Below are 15,953 nucleotides of genomic sequence, written 5' to 3'. Positions count from 1 at the left end.
TTTTAATGATCTACAACAAAATAGAGTGAGCTTTGGTGAAAACTGAGCAATTGTTTAATTATTACAATAGTAATTTCTTGCTAGAAATAAAATCAAAAGTGGAAAACAGTCAAAAACTGTACACTTGCACAGAAACTGACCACCAACTGCAACTTTCAGACGGCATCTTTATTTTTTAGTTCAACTGTCACAGAATGGAACACACAGGATTGTGGGATATCAAAGGCAGTGAAGGATCTATGCTGCCTTCAAAAACCTCCAAAATCAGATGAAGGTCTCAGGAGACAGGAAGTGAAGCAAACATTGGATACGGATGTGTCTTGATCCTTTGGAGGATTTTGTGGAGATTTTGGAACTGTGCCATTAGGTCTCCTGGAATGAGGTCACGATGAAGACATGTATTTGGAATGGGTTGAGCGACTTCTTGTTGATGCCTATGGTAATGACCAGTTGCATGTTACTCCAGTCCCATAGTATAAATAAATATATTGTCTAATGCCTCAATAAACTGACTTTTCTAACTTATTTTATGTGTCAGGCTTTAAAGGCTTAAACTACAGTTAAACTACTCTTTTAAAAAAGTTGCTAACTTCATCTACAATTTTACTACATTAACTCTATATTTTCAAAATGTGCAACTAGCCAATAGGTGCGTTCACAACATGTCACAATTACAACAATTATGTGATTTCAACATTTAAAAAGGATTTACGTCCTCGTAGAGCTTGTAATTACAGCTTGGAAATCTTCTGAGAGCTCCTACTTGTACCACGTGATCGCTGTAAACACCTGACCACTGCAGATTCATTATTCACGTTGATAGTGGTGCCATAGAAACGCATAATTCCCAGTCCAAGGATGTGAACAACTCAGAATATAACATCACATCATCTGGAGACTAAGGTAATTACACCATGGCGTGAATGCAGCAAATTACGTAATTTGTAATTAAATCAGAGCTGGTAAATGTACATCAAATAAAACTTACATTTACATTCATTTAATTAGCAGATGCTTTTAACCAAAGTGACTTACAAATGAGGGTGAATCACTTACATACAAATTAGCTTTGAATATTTTAGAAATTAGAATAATTTCAGGGCAGCAGAGATTAGAAAATCACTATGTCTTTTCTGTGTAATCGTTTTGATCAAACGACCAGCAACATGTTTTCTATGATAACTTTTGACTTTACTGACATCCTCCAGAGAACAATCTGCCTTCAAATGAAAAGTTCATGTCTGTGTTTAAACTCTGAGAATTCACATTCTCCCATCAGTTTCCAGCTCAAAGTATGAACTGAACAGCCCTTTTTCCATGTCAAGAATCAGATGTCATTCCCTGAAAAAGATAAGATAAATAAATAATATACCTTCAAACAGAACGAGCCTTGCAAGATGAATTAACCGAATCTGATCTCTGTGAAAATAGATTAAAGTCATACAAACCAGCTGGCCTTGAAGTGGGCTTAATAAATAATTAAATGTATATTAATCTGCTTTCATTCAAATCATTGCTAAGCCATTTAGACAAAAGATTCACTCAATCCACGGTGTCTGTTATTATGTTAAGAGAAATTAACATAGGTGAGCATTTCTAAAAAGTACCATCTCATCAGCTAGAAGTCATTCTGTAAATTTTCTCATGAAAAAAAAAAAAAAAAAATGAACAGTTAAAGAAAAGACATTGGAGAAAGTAAAAAAGACACAGCTGTAACGTGCTGGTTGAGAGAAAACACACAACGAAGAAGATAACTCTCAATTAAGTCTTTACTTGAATCCAACAGGAAAGATACAGATACCGGCAGGAACGCAACACAACACAATAAACATACGAGACCCGACCATGAACTGAGGGAAGCTCTAGCGCAAGTTCTGCCGGGAAGACTCAAATGTTACGTCGCCCATTACTTCAGATCTAACAATCATTATCTAACACTTGGAGTATAAAAGATCGGTACTTACACATGTCTGAGTTAGCAGATGCTGATACCATCCTTCTGGAGGTGGACGGAGTGATGGTGAGATGACAGATGATGCAGGAGGTGGCTCTGGAGGAGGACGGCCAACTGGGAGGAGGAGCACGAGGTTGGCCCAGGCCACAGCCAGGATGGTGGACCATGGCGGCGGCACTGGAGGGAGGAGCCATGGTGGTGAAGGCTTCAGCGCCACCTTGGGGACGAGCGACGAAGAAGAAGGAACCCACAGCGCAGATGGAGGGCTGATGGAGTGGAGTGATGCCGAAGACCCAAACGACCACGACGGAGCCGCAACGACGACCCCCCGAGATGGATGCAGGGATCCGGAGGGCTGAAGTGTAGCTGGAGTGACCGAGGGCGGAGGTGGAGCCTGAGGGAGAGCGGAGCTAGCCAGAGCTGTAGGGGTGGAGGGCCGGAGAGCAACGGACGGCCCGCAAGTCTGTGGCGAAGGTGACGCGATGTCTGACTCAGGTGAAGCCGATGATCTGAGGGAGCTCAGCGAAGCCGAACGCTCGAAGGTCCCTGCAGACATCGAGGGAGGGAGGAGCACAAGTGGAGAAGTCAGGGCGACGGGTCGAGGTGGAATGACACGATCAGAAGCTGGAGGCGGAGCCACGGGATCCTCACGCCCTGAGGGAGGTGGGAGAGGAAGGCTGGGTGGGACCAGTCAATCCAATATAGAACAGTTAGGCAGATGAAGGGTTGAGTCTGTGTTGTTGTCCAGAAACTCACTCTCAGTGACGGGCGGGTGGGCGGGGCTTCTGACCAACCCCTCGACTCCGACACCTACTCCCTCGGCGCATGATGGGACAGCCGACTCAGACCTTTCCTCAGATGGACTCCCCTCAGGCTCCGGTGTGATGTCAAGCTCGGTCGCTCCTCTTAGCGCAGGCTCTAACATTGCGGTGGAGTCATTAACTCCATCTGTGGTGAGTAGAAGCTGTCTTTCCTCGCCGTCCGTGGGTTTCTGGCTGAGCACTGGGCTTGGCTGGGTTCTGGATCGGGGTGCATGCTCTCCAGACACATCAGCACGGCTTCCCTCCAGTTCAGTCCGGTGGTGTCTGGGAGGTTGATGGGGCTGTGAAAGTTCGCCCCGATCCAGAACAGGGTCTTTAGGGCTTCCTCCTCGACCTGGCTGGTGACAGCAAGACGGGAAAACTCTAACATGAACGTAAGAGGATCATGGCTCTCCTGAGCCACTGTGATGAATTTTACCCATTTATCCATTGGGTGGTCGGGTCTTCTGTAACATGCTGGTTGAGGGAAAACACACGACAAAGAAGATGACTCTCAATTAAGTCTTTACTTGAGTCCAATGGGAAAGATACAGATACCGGCAGGAACGCAACACAACACAATAAACATACGAGACCCGACCATGAACTGAGGGAAGACAGGAACTTAAATACACAGACAATTAACTAAAATGACAGACAGCGGTGATGATATGATTAATGTCCATGGTGACTGATTGTGGAACAAAGGAGCACATGTGACAGATGCAAACCAAAACAAACTGAACGAGACAGCGATCGTGACAACAGCAGGGAAAAGGTTTTTGAGGCCACAGGGTAAAAATATTGAGACAAGAAATAGAAGGCTTCCGATACACTAATAAAACATAAACATTATATGAGTCATGTGCCCTCTGTAGCACCTGTGCTGCATCTGGTTAATGTCATGAATTCAAATAATTACTATTTCTTTCAAATCATATCTTCCGTAATGAACCTGCTGTAATGACATTTAAAAACATAGATTGTTTTTACCTAAGGCATCAAATGGCATGTATAAACGAATGAGATTTCTCGTCTTATCTATATAGACATTACAATTTATAAGCATTCAGGCCAGGGTTATATTAGAGTAAGTAAATAACAGCACATTACATACACTACCACTCAAAAGTTTAGGGTCAGTAAGATTTCTTTTAAAGAAATGAATACTTATATTCAGCAAAGATGCATTCAATTAATTGAAAGTGAGAATAAAGACCTTTATATTGACATTACATTACTTTTACACTTCTTATTCTTCGAAGAATAAAAGTATCACAGTTTCCACAAAAATACTGAGCAGCACAACTGTTTTCAACATTGATAATAATCAGAAATGTTTCTTGAGAAATCAGCATATTAGAATGATTTCAGAAGGATCATGTGACACTTAAGACTGGAGTAATGATGCTAAAAATTCAGCTTTGATTTATTACAAGAATAAATTACACTTTAAAACATATTCAAATATAAAACAGATATTTTAAATTATAATAATATTTTACTATATTACTGTTTTACTGTGCTTTTGGTAAAATAAATACAGGCGTAGTGAGCAAAAGACACTTTCTTCAAAAACATTTAAAAATAAATAAATAAATAAAAAATATCCCATCCAACCCCAAACGTTTGAAAAGCATAGGTCATCTTTAATTTAAGAAAATGCATCTTGCTTTGCCCAAAGCCACATTTGCTCTAATATCTCTACTTACTTCTACATGTTTTTAAATTATTTTAGTATGTACAACCAAGAAGTACTTCAACCCTAGATGTGCCAGGCCTTTTAGCCAATCTTACACGTATACCCAGACAGTTACATCAATACCTGAACATTTACTTGGCTATTGGATTTTATTTCTTGTAGAGCTGTAGCGGAGTGTATTTTCCTTTTTTCTAGTTTAGATTAGATTTCCAGAACAGCACACTGCATTATAAGCATGATTTGTGTCACTACATTTTGCAGTTTCACAGAAGATGGAATGAACAATCCTGATGGAATTTTCTGGTGTCCTTATCCTGGTCATCCATATTTTATTTCATGATACTAAGCATCAATGCCTGAAATAAGCAATACTATGTTGTTCTGGTTTTGCTCCAGGAATTCAGAGCACAAGCAACAGAAAACCAAAATTATTTAACAAAATAATAATAATAATAATAATAATAATAATAATTAAAAAATAATAAAAACTAAAATCAAACATGTACATTAAAGGTGCGAACACATTAGTGAAATTTTGACTAAATTTCTATTGTCAATAGTGTAGCAATGCATAAAGCACAGCTCACACAGAATTCACTTTGAAACTAAGCAGCTTTCTGTTGGTCAATGCGGTGAATCTTGCATTTCAAAATCTGTGTGTGGAAATATTTTGCCCTCACATGAAATTCCTGATCGTGTGGCATGTTCTTTCTTTTGATATATTAACAGTATACATATTGCATATCCATAATAGGGCTATCACGATATCAGATTTTTCACTACACAGTTATCATAGCCTAAGGAATTCACGGTAATGTTTGAAATTAACACCCCAAATGCACGTGAAAATCCACCGTGGCAGGTAACACATCTCAACACACTTGCCAATTTGGCAGGTTATGATTCATAAATTATGTTCTATCACTTTGCGTGGCATCACTATCAGAACCCTTCTCCTAAAAAGAGCCTCAAACATTAGCAAAACAAAGCGTAAAGAGAGTCGCAAGCTGAGAGAAGCGCCGCGCAGCGCTACGTCTTAAAATTTGAACACCTTGTTTTCTATGACCATACACATACTGGCATATTTCATAAAAATCTTTAAAAAATAATAAAAATAATTTATTAATGCTATCAGTCAAATAGAATTTTTTTTAAAAAATGTATATTATTTTATGGTATTATATATAGTGATAAAGGCTATGTCGATTGGCATTGCATTATAAATATACATTATCCTTATGAAAATACCCAAGATGGCTTGAAGAACAAATAAACCATAATACTGTCAGAATGGTGTGTTAATTCTCTTTATGTTTAATTAGTCAAAATGTCTCTATCTCCTTTTTATTCAGCTACAGCGATCGCTGGATGTCTTTGGCGTCTAGTATGAATGAAACATAAATTACATGTGAGAGTTTAGCACTCCATAATGCTCACAGCATCTTATTTTTGGGTAAAAATAGAAGAAAAAATACTAAGTACGATAATCCATAAGTTTTTATCCGAATGAGCACACTTTTGGACTAAAAGCCCAGAGGGATGTAAACACCTAAACATAACCTTTATTGAGATGTTATCAGAAAGAGATTGTACAAATTCATACAAAATTTGCCAACATGTTGTCACAGTCTGTTCTGTTCAGTTTCTGTTTGTAAGGACTCTCAGTTTGTCGTCATTTGTCACGTGTCCCTTTGTTCTGTTTTCCCGCTCTTCATCATCAGTTCATTTGTATCACCTGTATCCTATTAATTTACCCTTGTTATGTTTGCTACTTAAGTTCCTCCCGTTCACTCAGTCTTGGTCTGATCATCGTCCATGTATGTTGTGTTACACCTGCTCTTCTGCCCGTTGGAGTCATCATTAAAACTAGTACTTTGGATTTATTATCTTCGTCTGTGTCTGCCTTCCTGCAACCCAGCATGACACATGTAAAATAGTTACAAATTACTATGAGATTGTGTTGCATTTTAATTGACTCTTTTCCTGTCTGCGTTTTATTTGTAAGTTGCCAGAAAGCACCAGCATTTTTGATCATTTTCACAAGTCTTTCATGGCCCCCAGAATATTTTGAATTAAGGGTGTAGCGATATACCAGTATTTACGGTGAAGCCAGGCAAGGAACAGGAAATGAGGATCTAAATGCAGCTTTTTTTTTTTTTTTTTTTTTTTTTTTTTTACTTAACTAAATTAACAAAGATAATAACAAGCAAAAGAAAGGAAACTGTAGTGGTTAAAAAAGATCAATATGATTAACTATTACAGTTCATAACTATTATCAGTTTGTTAATTGCAACATAAAGAGTGCTAAGTCAAAATGATTAATTCATGTGATGTTTATTATTGTTCTAATTCTGTTGGTTAACTAAAAATTAGATGTAATTCAAGGAGTGTCCAGTAGGGGGAACTCAAAGGCTGCCGGGAATAGCTAAACTCGAACTATGCTGTGCGTCACAGCCAATACAGCTCAGCACGCAGACAGCAGCACGAGTCCGTGTCTCTTTTATTAATATATATTTTCCCCCTTTTCAAGGTATGGAATTTTTATTAATGCCTTCCTTGTCATAAGTTAATATTGCACAGTAGTTTGTATGCTTTTTATTTTTGAACGTGCTTAAAATGTGAGGTTTAATGGTCTGATTGTCATGTTAACCATGCTAACCACGAGGAATGAACATGCTAACCAAACTGTAATGTGAAAACAATTTATCAGTGGAAATGGTTGAGAATATATAATATTTTGGATGTAGTCAATGTTACTTTTGTATTTCATGGTTAACTTGTTGATTGATAATGGGCTACTGAAATATTGTTCAAATAGTTATTTTATTTTATTTTACTTTCAAATAAGTCATAAAAATGGATACAGAGGACTGAATGTTTAAGAAATGTAGGTTTAGTGTTATTATAAAACAATTATAAAAGTGAAAAGTTATGAAGATGTAACCAAAGAAGTATTTAAACTACAGTGTTATACTGACAGTGATACATCTGCATCTCTTATCTAGTCTGGATATTAACGTGATGCTTTACGTTTGGAAATTAATGTCTTGTTGTGTGCATTCAATTTAATGTTATATGTTATATGGTATATACTGAAAGAAAGAAAATACACAGCCAATACAGCTCAGCACGCAGACAGCAGCACGAGTCTGTGTCTCTTTTATTAAGATATATTTTCCCCCTTTTCAAGTCGAGGGGTGCAACAAAACCAGAAAAAAAAAGCACTAAATGATAAACTAGCACATATGAACCAAGGGAACAAAGAAAGTGGGAACTAAACACGGGAAACAAAAAAATACAAACTAAGAGTCCTAAGAACAGAAACATAAGAGAAAGTGACAGTGTGAGGTTCGGGGTAGACCTTAATGCTTACTTTTTTTCTAAAAAATTGCATGTTTTCATACAATTCACATCATATGAATTCATACAAAATCCCCACTTTGTAAAAAAAAAAAAAAAAGGTTTTTTTTTTTTTGTTTTTTTTTCATGAGATTAGGTTGAATAAACTGTGTTATTTTCATTTACTATTTTTCTTTCTCCTGTCTGCGACACACTAGTTTAGAACCCATGCTATAGTGTATAAACAGGTCACAATGGTATTTTCTCATGACCTACATTAGGCATCAGCACAGCATCAGAAGATGATGATGCAACCAGTCATGCCTGATGCTTAATTATGAGAGGGACCCAAGTCTGAGAGAAGGGCAATGAGAACATGAGATTTATTGCTGTGGCTTGTCAATGAAGGGTCAAAGTGTCACCGTTGAAAGCACATCTCTCTCATGATGCAGGTCTACACTCTGAGTTTAATGCCCTCTATATGGTAGATTTCATGCTAGGGCAATTACTGAGATGACATTCATTCATTACACACTTGTTTTTGAATCAATAATAGTTTGTGATTTGTAGAAATCATCCTGCCTTTAGTTATATTTCATTGCCATTTATCTGAATGACAAGTCATATGATTTAAACTGGAAATTTGGAATTCCATTAACAAAAATGTCAAATAAAGGAGATGATCTGTGTGTCCATGAGTTTGGAAAAGCCTTTGATAATGGCTGGATTATAGACCAGATGAGCAGGGACTTGGGGCCTCTGATTGCCAAGGGCCTCCAAAGACTCAGGGCTGCATGACTAAAGACTGCTAAAGGAAGACGAACACCAAGGTGTCACGTTAGGTAGCTGTGAAGCGCACGAAGATGAGGAGTAGACAGAAACAGACTAATAAATCCAAAACGGACAACGGTAGGAGAATCACCAGAATATAGATTACCCTCACCTGATTATCGTCGACTCTGTTTGTTTGTGACCCTACACTATAATTTGTGCTGCAGGGCCCTCATTTATCAACAGTGCGTATGACCAGATGTGTGAGTAATGGGTGCGTAAGAACAGTTTCACGCAAAGTGTGGGATCTAACAACTTGTACTTATACGTAGGAATGTGTGTAAATACAAGCACAACTCTGAGCATGCTTACGTGGTGAATCTAATGGTAGAATGGTGATACTACAAAAAGAAACTGCTGCCGCGTGTTTCCTGTGTCCTTAATTGCAAATACTCAATTAGTAATTTCATAGTTCAAGCTAGACATTTGCATAATTGGTGTGAAAAGCTATAAAAGACAGCTGATAAGTCATTTGAAATGTAGTGTCATGGCTGGTTTCGCTTTGCTGGAAGATTTGGCAAACCATGCACTGCGCAGAGAATTCATATACATTAACAAGATTTATAAAGAGAGTGTTGTCACCATATATGGTTCATTGCAGGCATTTCTGAATGCAAATGACCATGAACGTGAACGAGCATGGTGCTTAAGAACATGTGGGATTTCTCAACAATAATTACTTACTGGTGTGTGTAAGAACCGCATATGCACGTTTGATAAATACAGATATTTTTGTAGTGAGGCGCATTCTAAATTTCATTCATATGACAAAACATAGAACCTTTTTTACGAACTGTTGATAAATGAGGCCATTATGGAAATGAGTTCCTGTTGTGTCTGTGTTCTTTAATTTGTGCACTGTCAGTAAATCTGGCCCTATAAACTGTAAATGATTAATGTATGTTCTAGCCATTTGGTGTGGCACTTTATTCTACAATAAAACACTTTAAAGAAAAAAAAAAAAAAACATCCAAAATCTTAGTTCAAACTGTGGCTGCTTGTCAGGGGAGGCAAAGGAGGCACAGCCTACCCAAACATTTGAGATGGAAAATGGGAGAAGGATGATTTAATGTTAAAGGGGGAGTGTAATGCTATTTCATGCATTCTGACTTATTTACACTGTTAAAGAGTTGCATTCTCATGCTAAACATGGCCAAAGTTTCAAAACACAAGTTGGACGTATGACGGAGTATTTCTGTGCCAAATCCACTACTTCTGGTTGTGGACATGTTTCGGAGAGTTTTTTTTCGAGTATGGCCTATTTCACGTCATAAAGGGTGGAATTCCTTGTATAGGCACTTCTCCCTGATAAGCGTGCACACACACGTCACCCAGAGCAAGAGCAAGAGCACACCCATCAACGCGCTTCGGTCGGGATACGGAAGCCGAGAGATTTTTCAACAATGGCTGTGTCCCAATTCAGGGGCTGCACTCTTTAAAGGCTGCGTACATCATCGTGGCAGTCTCATTTAAGAAAAATAACCTGTTAGATTGCAAAGTAAGAAATAAATTACAGTATTTTACACCTCACAATAAATATCAGTCAATTTTATTACGGTTACTTTTCTTAAATATGACATCCTTGATGACGTATGCAGCCTTCAAATGCGACCTCTGGAGGACGCAGCCTCCGAAATGAGACGCAGCCTGTCAACAAAGGAGTGTGTTTTTGGTTGTGAGGGAAAGATTACCTTTTTCAACTTCCCAAAACAACCCAGCGTTAAGGGAACAGTGAATAAAAAATTGTTTTTCTGGGGCAGCAACGGAGTTGTGCACGTATGTTTGTTTGTTCCCGGGATTTCGGTGACAAATGCTTTGTAAACAAGTCCCAGTTCGGCACTGGATTTGCAGATCGCGGGTGGTGAGTAAAGCTGCATCAGATGTCTGTGTTTTGTTGGCAATCGGCGTGCAAGTGTATAAAATGTAAACAACATGAACATTTTTGTTCCCTTTTTATTTATAAAGATGTCACAGCTTGCAGACGATCTCTACGCAAAAGCTGTGCGCGCTTGTGACACTTTAGCTCTGCCCACAGCACTGACGGCAGGCACGCCTCCAGGAGCTCTGCTTTTTTTGGAAAGACTCAGCGTATCTATCTTTTATAAATATGATAAAACTAAAGACTTTTTGGAGATATGAAGGATGCAGTATTTCTCTATATGTACTCAAGATTAACATGAGATTGGCAGAAACTGTGTGTGATACCCCCCCTTTAATAAAATTCTCAGTTATTCATTTAATTTCACGTCTCAGAATGTGAACAACTTTTTTGTAATTTCACCATGGTAACACCATTAAATATTACTGAAGTATTACTGAACCACTGCTGCTTTCCCTGAACATGCCAAATCTGCCATTCAGAAAACTGTGGCAAGTCTGAGAAAATAGATAAGGGGAGGGGGAGCCGGAGACTTTTGCTACCACCAAATTACCCAATCACCATCGAGTATTTCACTTTCAGTGGTTAGAGTGTTGAGAAAAAATATTATTTCGTAGAGGAGGCTAGCCTCCTTTGGTATATCAACCAGTCATCACAGAGACGTATAGGTCTAAATTAAGTGATATTTGAACTGCTACTGCTGATAATATAGCAACTACCTTAATTATGGAGAGTAGAGATATTAAATATTTGATTGCCAACAAGTTTACCAAGCTACCATTCGAACAGCAGCTACAAATTAAAAATGAAGACTCCATGCCTAAGATGATTAGAAGATATCAGCTTCACTAAACAACCGAACTTGCTTTTTTAACATTTTATGTCTGACTAATTTATGTCTTATGTTTTTGTTTGTTTGTTTGTTTGTTTAGAAGGGCACATGAATTAAAAAAAATATTAATGTGCATGGATAAATCATTTATAATAATCAATGCAATATTCCATAAAAATAAGAATTCTCAATTTTGATTTCATGGTGACTTTAATATACTGTATGATAAGGGGTTTATCACAAGGAGTGTTGGCAGCAGTTAAAAGACTTGACTAGGACGCTTAAAGGACTGTGATTCAGTCCTGCATGTGAAAATAATAAAATGGGCATAGTGTCCTTGTCATGTAGGGGAGGTGAAGGTCAGATCATGCAGGAAAGAAATACAGCAGGTCCAGATATAGGCAAGTGTACAGGGTGATCTCAGAGATATTCATATACAGTATTTTTATGGTTTGTTTGAACAGACCAGGGCTGCGTTTCTCATACAATGACGTAACTCACTGCTTAACTGCCGTAGTACTAAGCATCAGTGCAGAAACTAACTAGCTAGTCACAACTGTTTCCCGAAACCATTACATGGTCACATGATCATTTGATTTGCTTCAACAATAGAATGACGTCACACACAGGCGGTTGAGTTAACTTATGTTAATTAATAGATTTGAGATTGCAAATAATGTCATATTAATATAGTTAATTTACACAAAGCACAGAAAGCTGTTTATTTTTTTTTTTTATTTTTTATTTTTTTTTTCAGGTTAACATGCAGTATGTATTTGGAGTAAACTTTCCTCCCATATTGATGTTTGATCATACTCCGAGGTTGCCTTATGCATTTATGCACATGCACAGTCTTCAAAATGGAGCTGATTGTTACACACTAAAATAATCCACATGTCATACTAACAATAAGCTACATTAAGCTAATTGACCATTACTCCCTATCGCCTACCACAATTATGTAAAATCTTAAACATTAACTAATGTCATTTAAACACTTTTAATGACATTATACTGTTGGTACATATTTTGGTGCGTGTCTGGTCCTGTCCGAAATGGAAACCAATGGAATCCAAGTTAGTCTTATTGAAGGACATTTCAGTTCTCTAATTGGACTGCGAGAAGGTGAGGAATGAGTAGTGAGAAAGCTTCCAGAGGAGCTGCGAGCGAGGATATACTTTGCAGTGTATCCTATGCAGAAATATTTCTTGTCAAAAAACCTGACGCACATACAAAATTCTCCTCCCTGTTCACGTCTGTCACAATAATTTTAATTTCTGTCATGACAACTCTGCTTATAGCTGCTGCTGTTGCAGAGCAAGTATGAAACATGGCACTGCCCATACACACAACATGCTGCTATGAGCAAGCAAGACATCCTGCTGCTGTGCAAGCACACATGAATCACCCCTGTAGCAGATCTGTACAGGTGGAGCTGGGGAAGGTGGAGGCTTCTGAAAGCATGCTTCAAACTGCTACAGCAAACAATAGGCAAGAATTTGAATGTTGAACCGCAATCTAATTTGCTACCAATACAGGGGGAACCAATCAGTTGTGCCCTATAGAGAATGGTGTAATTACAAGCAGATTTATCATTTTAAGCAGGCTTACAAGCCTGCGCCCTCTAGAGTTTCATGACAGAACTTTGTATTTATGTTTTACCTTTGCAGTTTAAATAAACCACACATCTCACATATTTCAACAGAGCATCTTACTTTATTATTATTTATTATGAATTTCCCTAAATAACCAAACTTCAACAACATAAGGGCAGATCCCTTGAGTACAGCTGATGATGCTTTAATGTGATGCTTGAGTGATCAAGAATATTCCAATATACAAATAAGCATTCTTTCCATTCCTCCATGCTCATTTTCTTTCCTTGCATGGAGTTAGAAAGCAAGGAAAGGAAGCGAGTAAAGGAAACGAGGAAGCACAAATAAGAAATGAGAAGCACCCTAAGTGTGCCATTTGGGATAGCCAGGGCCTCTCTCTTTCTCGCTCTTAGGAGACTCCAGCCTAAGACTGGCGTGCTTTGAAATACACCACGGATGCTGGAGAAGGATATGGGAGAATAGAGATGCCGTTGTTGTGTTTAGTGAATCGGTGTGTAGTACTTATCTAGCGTTGTATTATATTCTGGTGTGAGTGATTTGCTGTTATACACTGCCCGGCCCAAAAAAAAAAAAAGCCACTCTTTGGATTTTAATAGGCAAATACTTAAGAATCTATGAATGGATCATTATTACAGTGATTATTATGTTTCTAGCATGTTATATATTTGGCAACGGTTCTTTTAATTCTTAAAGATGGAGTGTGTAGCTTTTCATTTCTTAAACAACCATGTTGGAAGACACATCATGGCCATATTCCAGGATGACAATGTCAAGATTCACCAGGGTTAAAATTGTAAAAGAATGGTTCAGAGAGCATGAAGAATCATTTTCACACATGAATTGGCACCTCTGAGTCCAGACCTTAATTTCATTGAAAGTCTTTGGGATGTTCTGGAGTAGACTTTACAGAATGCTCACCTCTTACATTGTCAATACAAGATCTTGACCAAAAATTGATGCACCTCTTGATGGAAATACCATCACAACATTTATTTCCATCGAGAGGTGCATCATTTTTGGTCAAGATCTTGTATTGACAACGCAAGAGGTGAGCACTCTGTAAAGTCTCCTCCAGCACATCCCAAAAACTTACACTGAGGTTAAGGTCAGTGCCAATTCATGTGTGAAAATGATTCTTCATGCTCCCTCCCAACAATTCTTTCACAATTTGAGCCTGATGAATCTTGACATTGTCACCCTGGAATATGGCCATGATACATCTTAATACATGGTTGTTTAAGAAATGAAAAGCTACACACTCTATCTTTTAGGGTTAAAAGAACCGTTGCCAAACATATAACGTGCTAGAAAGTAATAATCAATGTAATAATGATCCATCCATAGACTCTTAAGTATTTGCCTATTAAAATCCAAAGAGTGACTTTTTTTTTTTTTTTTTTTTGGCCGGGCAGTGTATAATTCTTGATCAAATATTTCTTTGTTTTCTGTGGCCGGTTGCATAAACATCTTAGAGGAGTCTTAAAAGTTATTAACCTTTTTTTTTTTTTCTTCAAGATTCTAACTTTTTGAAGTCAGTTACATAAAAAGGTAGTTCCATCTGAATATGAAAAGTCAGAGTGATTACCTCTTGTACAACTGCTAGTTGGTCAAACTAGTTACTAAACACAGTATCAAAATAAAGGCTAAGTTTATGCAGCTGGCCCCTGGTGTCAATCATTGTTTCATTAACTTTACCCATGCGCTTGTTCTTTTTCTTTGTTTTGTCAATGTGGCAAGTATCACTTTTTTTTTTTTTTTTTTTTTTTACACTTTATTGTCAATAGTGTAAATATTATTGTGTTTCTCCACCACAGAGGCTATGTCAGGGTTGGTGGCTGTATTAAAGAGCACAAAGGAGATCTATTCAAGAGACTTTCAATATAACAATCAAAACAATAAACAAGAGAATCAACAGAGGAGAAACATACCACTATCACACATGACATTAACAAAGCAAAGAACAAATAGAAACTGAGGGCTTATATACAAAGAAAACAGAGGAGCTTACGAGGCTAATTAATAAGACACCTGAACTGAGGACAAATCATATCAGTAACCTAGGATACAAACAAGAGGAGAACGGAGGAGAACTGAACTAATTAACAGACTCAAAGAATAACAAAGAAACTCAAACATGAACAGGAAGGAGAAACAGATCAAAAGACAAACTCAAAACGTGACAGGCTAGGGATTGGGTGACATTTATTTTTGATTGGAAATACTTTTTCTAATGTTTTCTACTGTGTAGTTAGGAAGTCAGGGTAGTCCACTGTCATTTATTTTCAAGTAGGTTTCCAGTGGTTGTGGGTTTAGTCTGCGGCATCTTTTGTGGTAACACTTTACAATAAGTTTCCGTTAGTTAACTTTAGTTAAAATGAACTAAGAATGAACAATACTTTACAGTATTAATCTTAATTAATGTTACTCTCAACATTTACTCATACATTATTAAAATCAAATGCTGTATTTGTTAACATTAGTTAATGCACTGTGAACTAACATGAACAAACAATGAACTCTCTTTATTAACTAACATTAACAAAGATTAATAAATACTGTAACAATTGTACATTAGTTAATACATTAATTCTAACAAATGAGACCTTATTGTAAAGTTTTACCTCTTTTGTTTATTATTTTGGCTTTGCACAATCCTGAAAAGATTGCCTTTAATCTGAGTTGTGTCAAGGAAAAAGAATAAAGAAACAAGCAAACGATAACCTTTGGTACAGACTTTGACCCTGGGTCGTAACACTATATTATTGTATGCATCAGACTGTATCAAAATCTGAAGAAGAAAAAAAATAAAAAAATATGTGTTCTAAAACACTTTACATAACAGTAAGTCATCAGGTCATCTGTTGTAACCTGTATACGACATACCTGGACCTCAGGGGGAAACCGTTGCACTGGCTGCACTGTTTCAGCAGAGGAACGATGTGTGAGATTTATGGCAGTGGTGATGAGGTACAACAGCCATCAGATTTTTCCGTGTTCATC

At 37.6% G+C, this 15,953-nt stretch overlaps 1 long non-coding RNA gene across 1 annotated transcript; it reads right to left on the bottom strand.

Annotated features, from left to right (window-relative positions):
* Window positions 1-200: 200 nt before the first annotated feature.
* Window positions 201-15,953, bottom strand: LOC127521085 (uncharacterized). The gene is made up of 3 exons (XR_007932273.1): window positions 15,837-15,953; window positions 1,965-3,231; window positions 201-1,341 (listed from the first exon to the last, which is right to left on the bottom strand). It is a non-coding gene; the product is annotated as an uncharacterized LOC127521085 (long non-coding RNA).

Source organism: Ctenopharyngodon idella, chromosome 10 (assembly GCF_019924925.1).
Source record: "Ctenopharyngodon idella isolate HZGC_01 chromosome 10, HZGC01, whole genome shotgun sequence".
In the NCBI taxonomy this organism is placed as follows: domain Eukaryota; kingdom Metazoa; phylum Chordata; class Actinopteri; order Cypriniformes; family Xenocyprididae; genus Ctenopharyngodon; species Ctenopharyngodon idella.
Note: the sequence above shows the minus strand (reverse complement) of the source record. Positions and strands in the feature narration are given on the sequence as shown.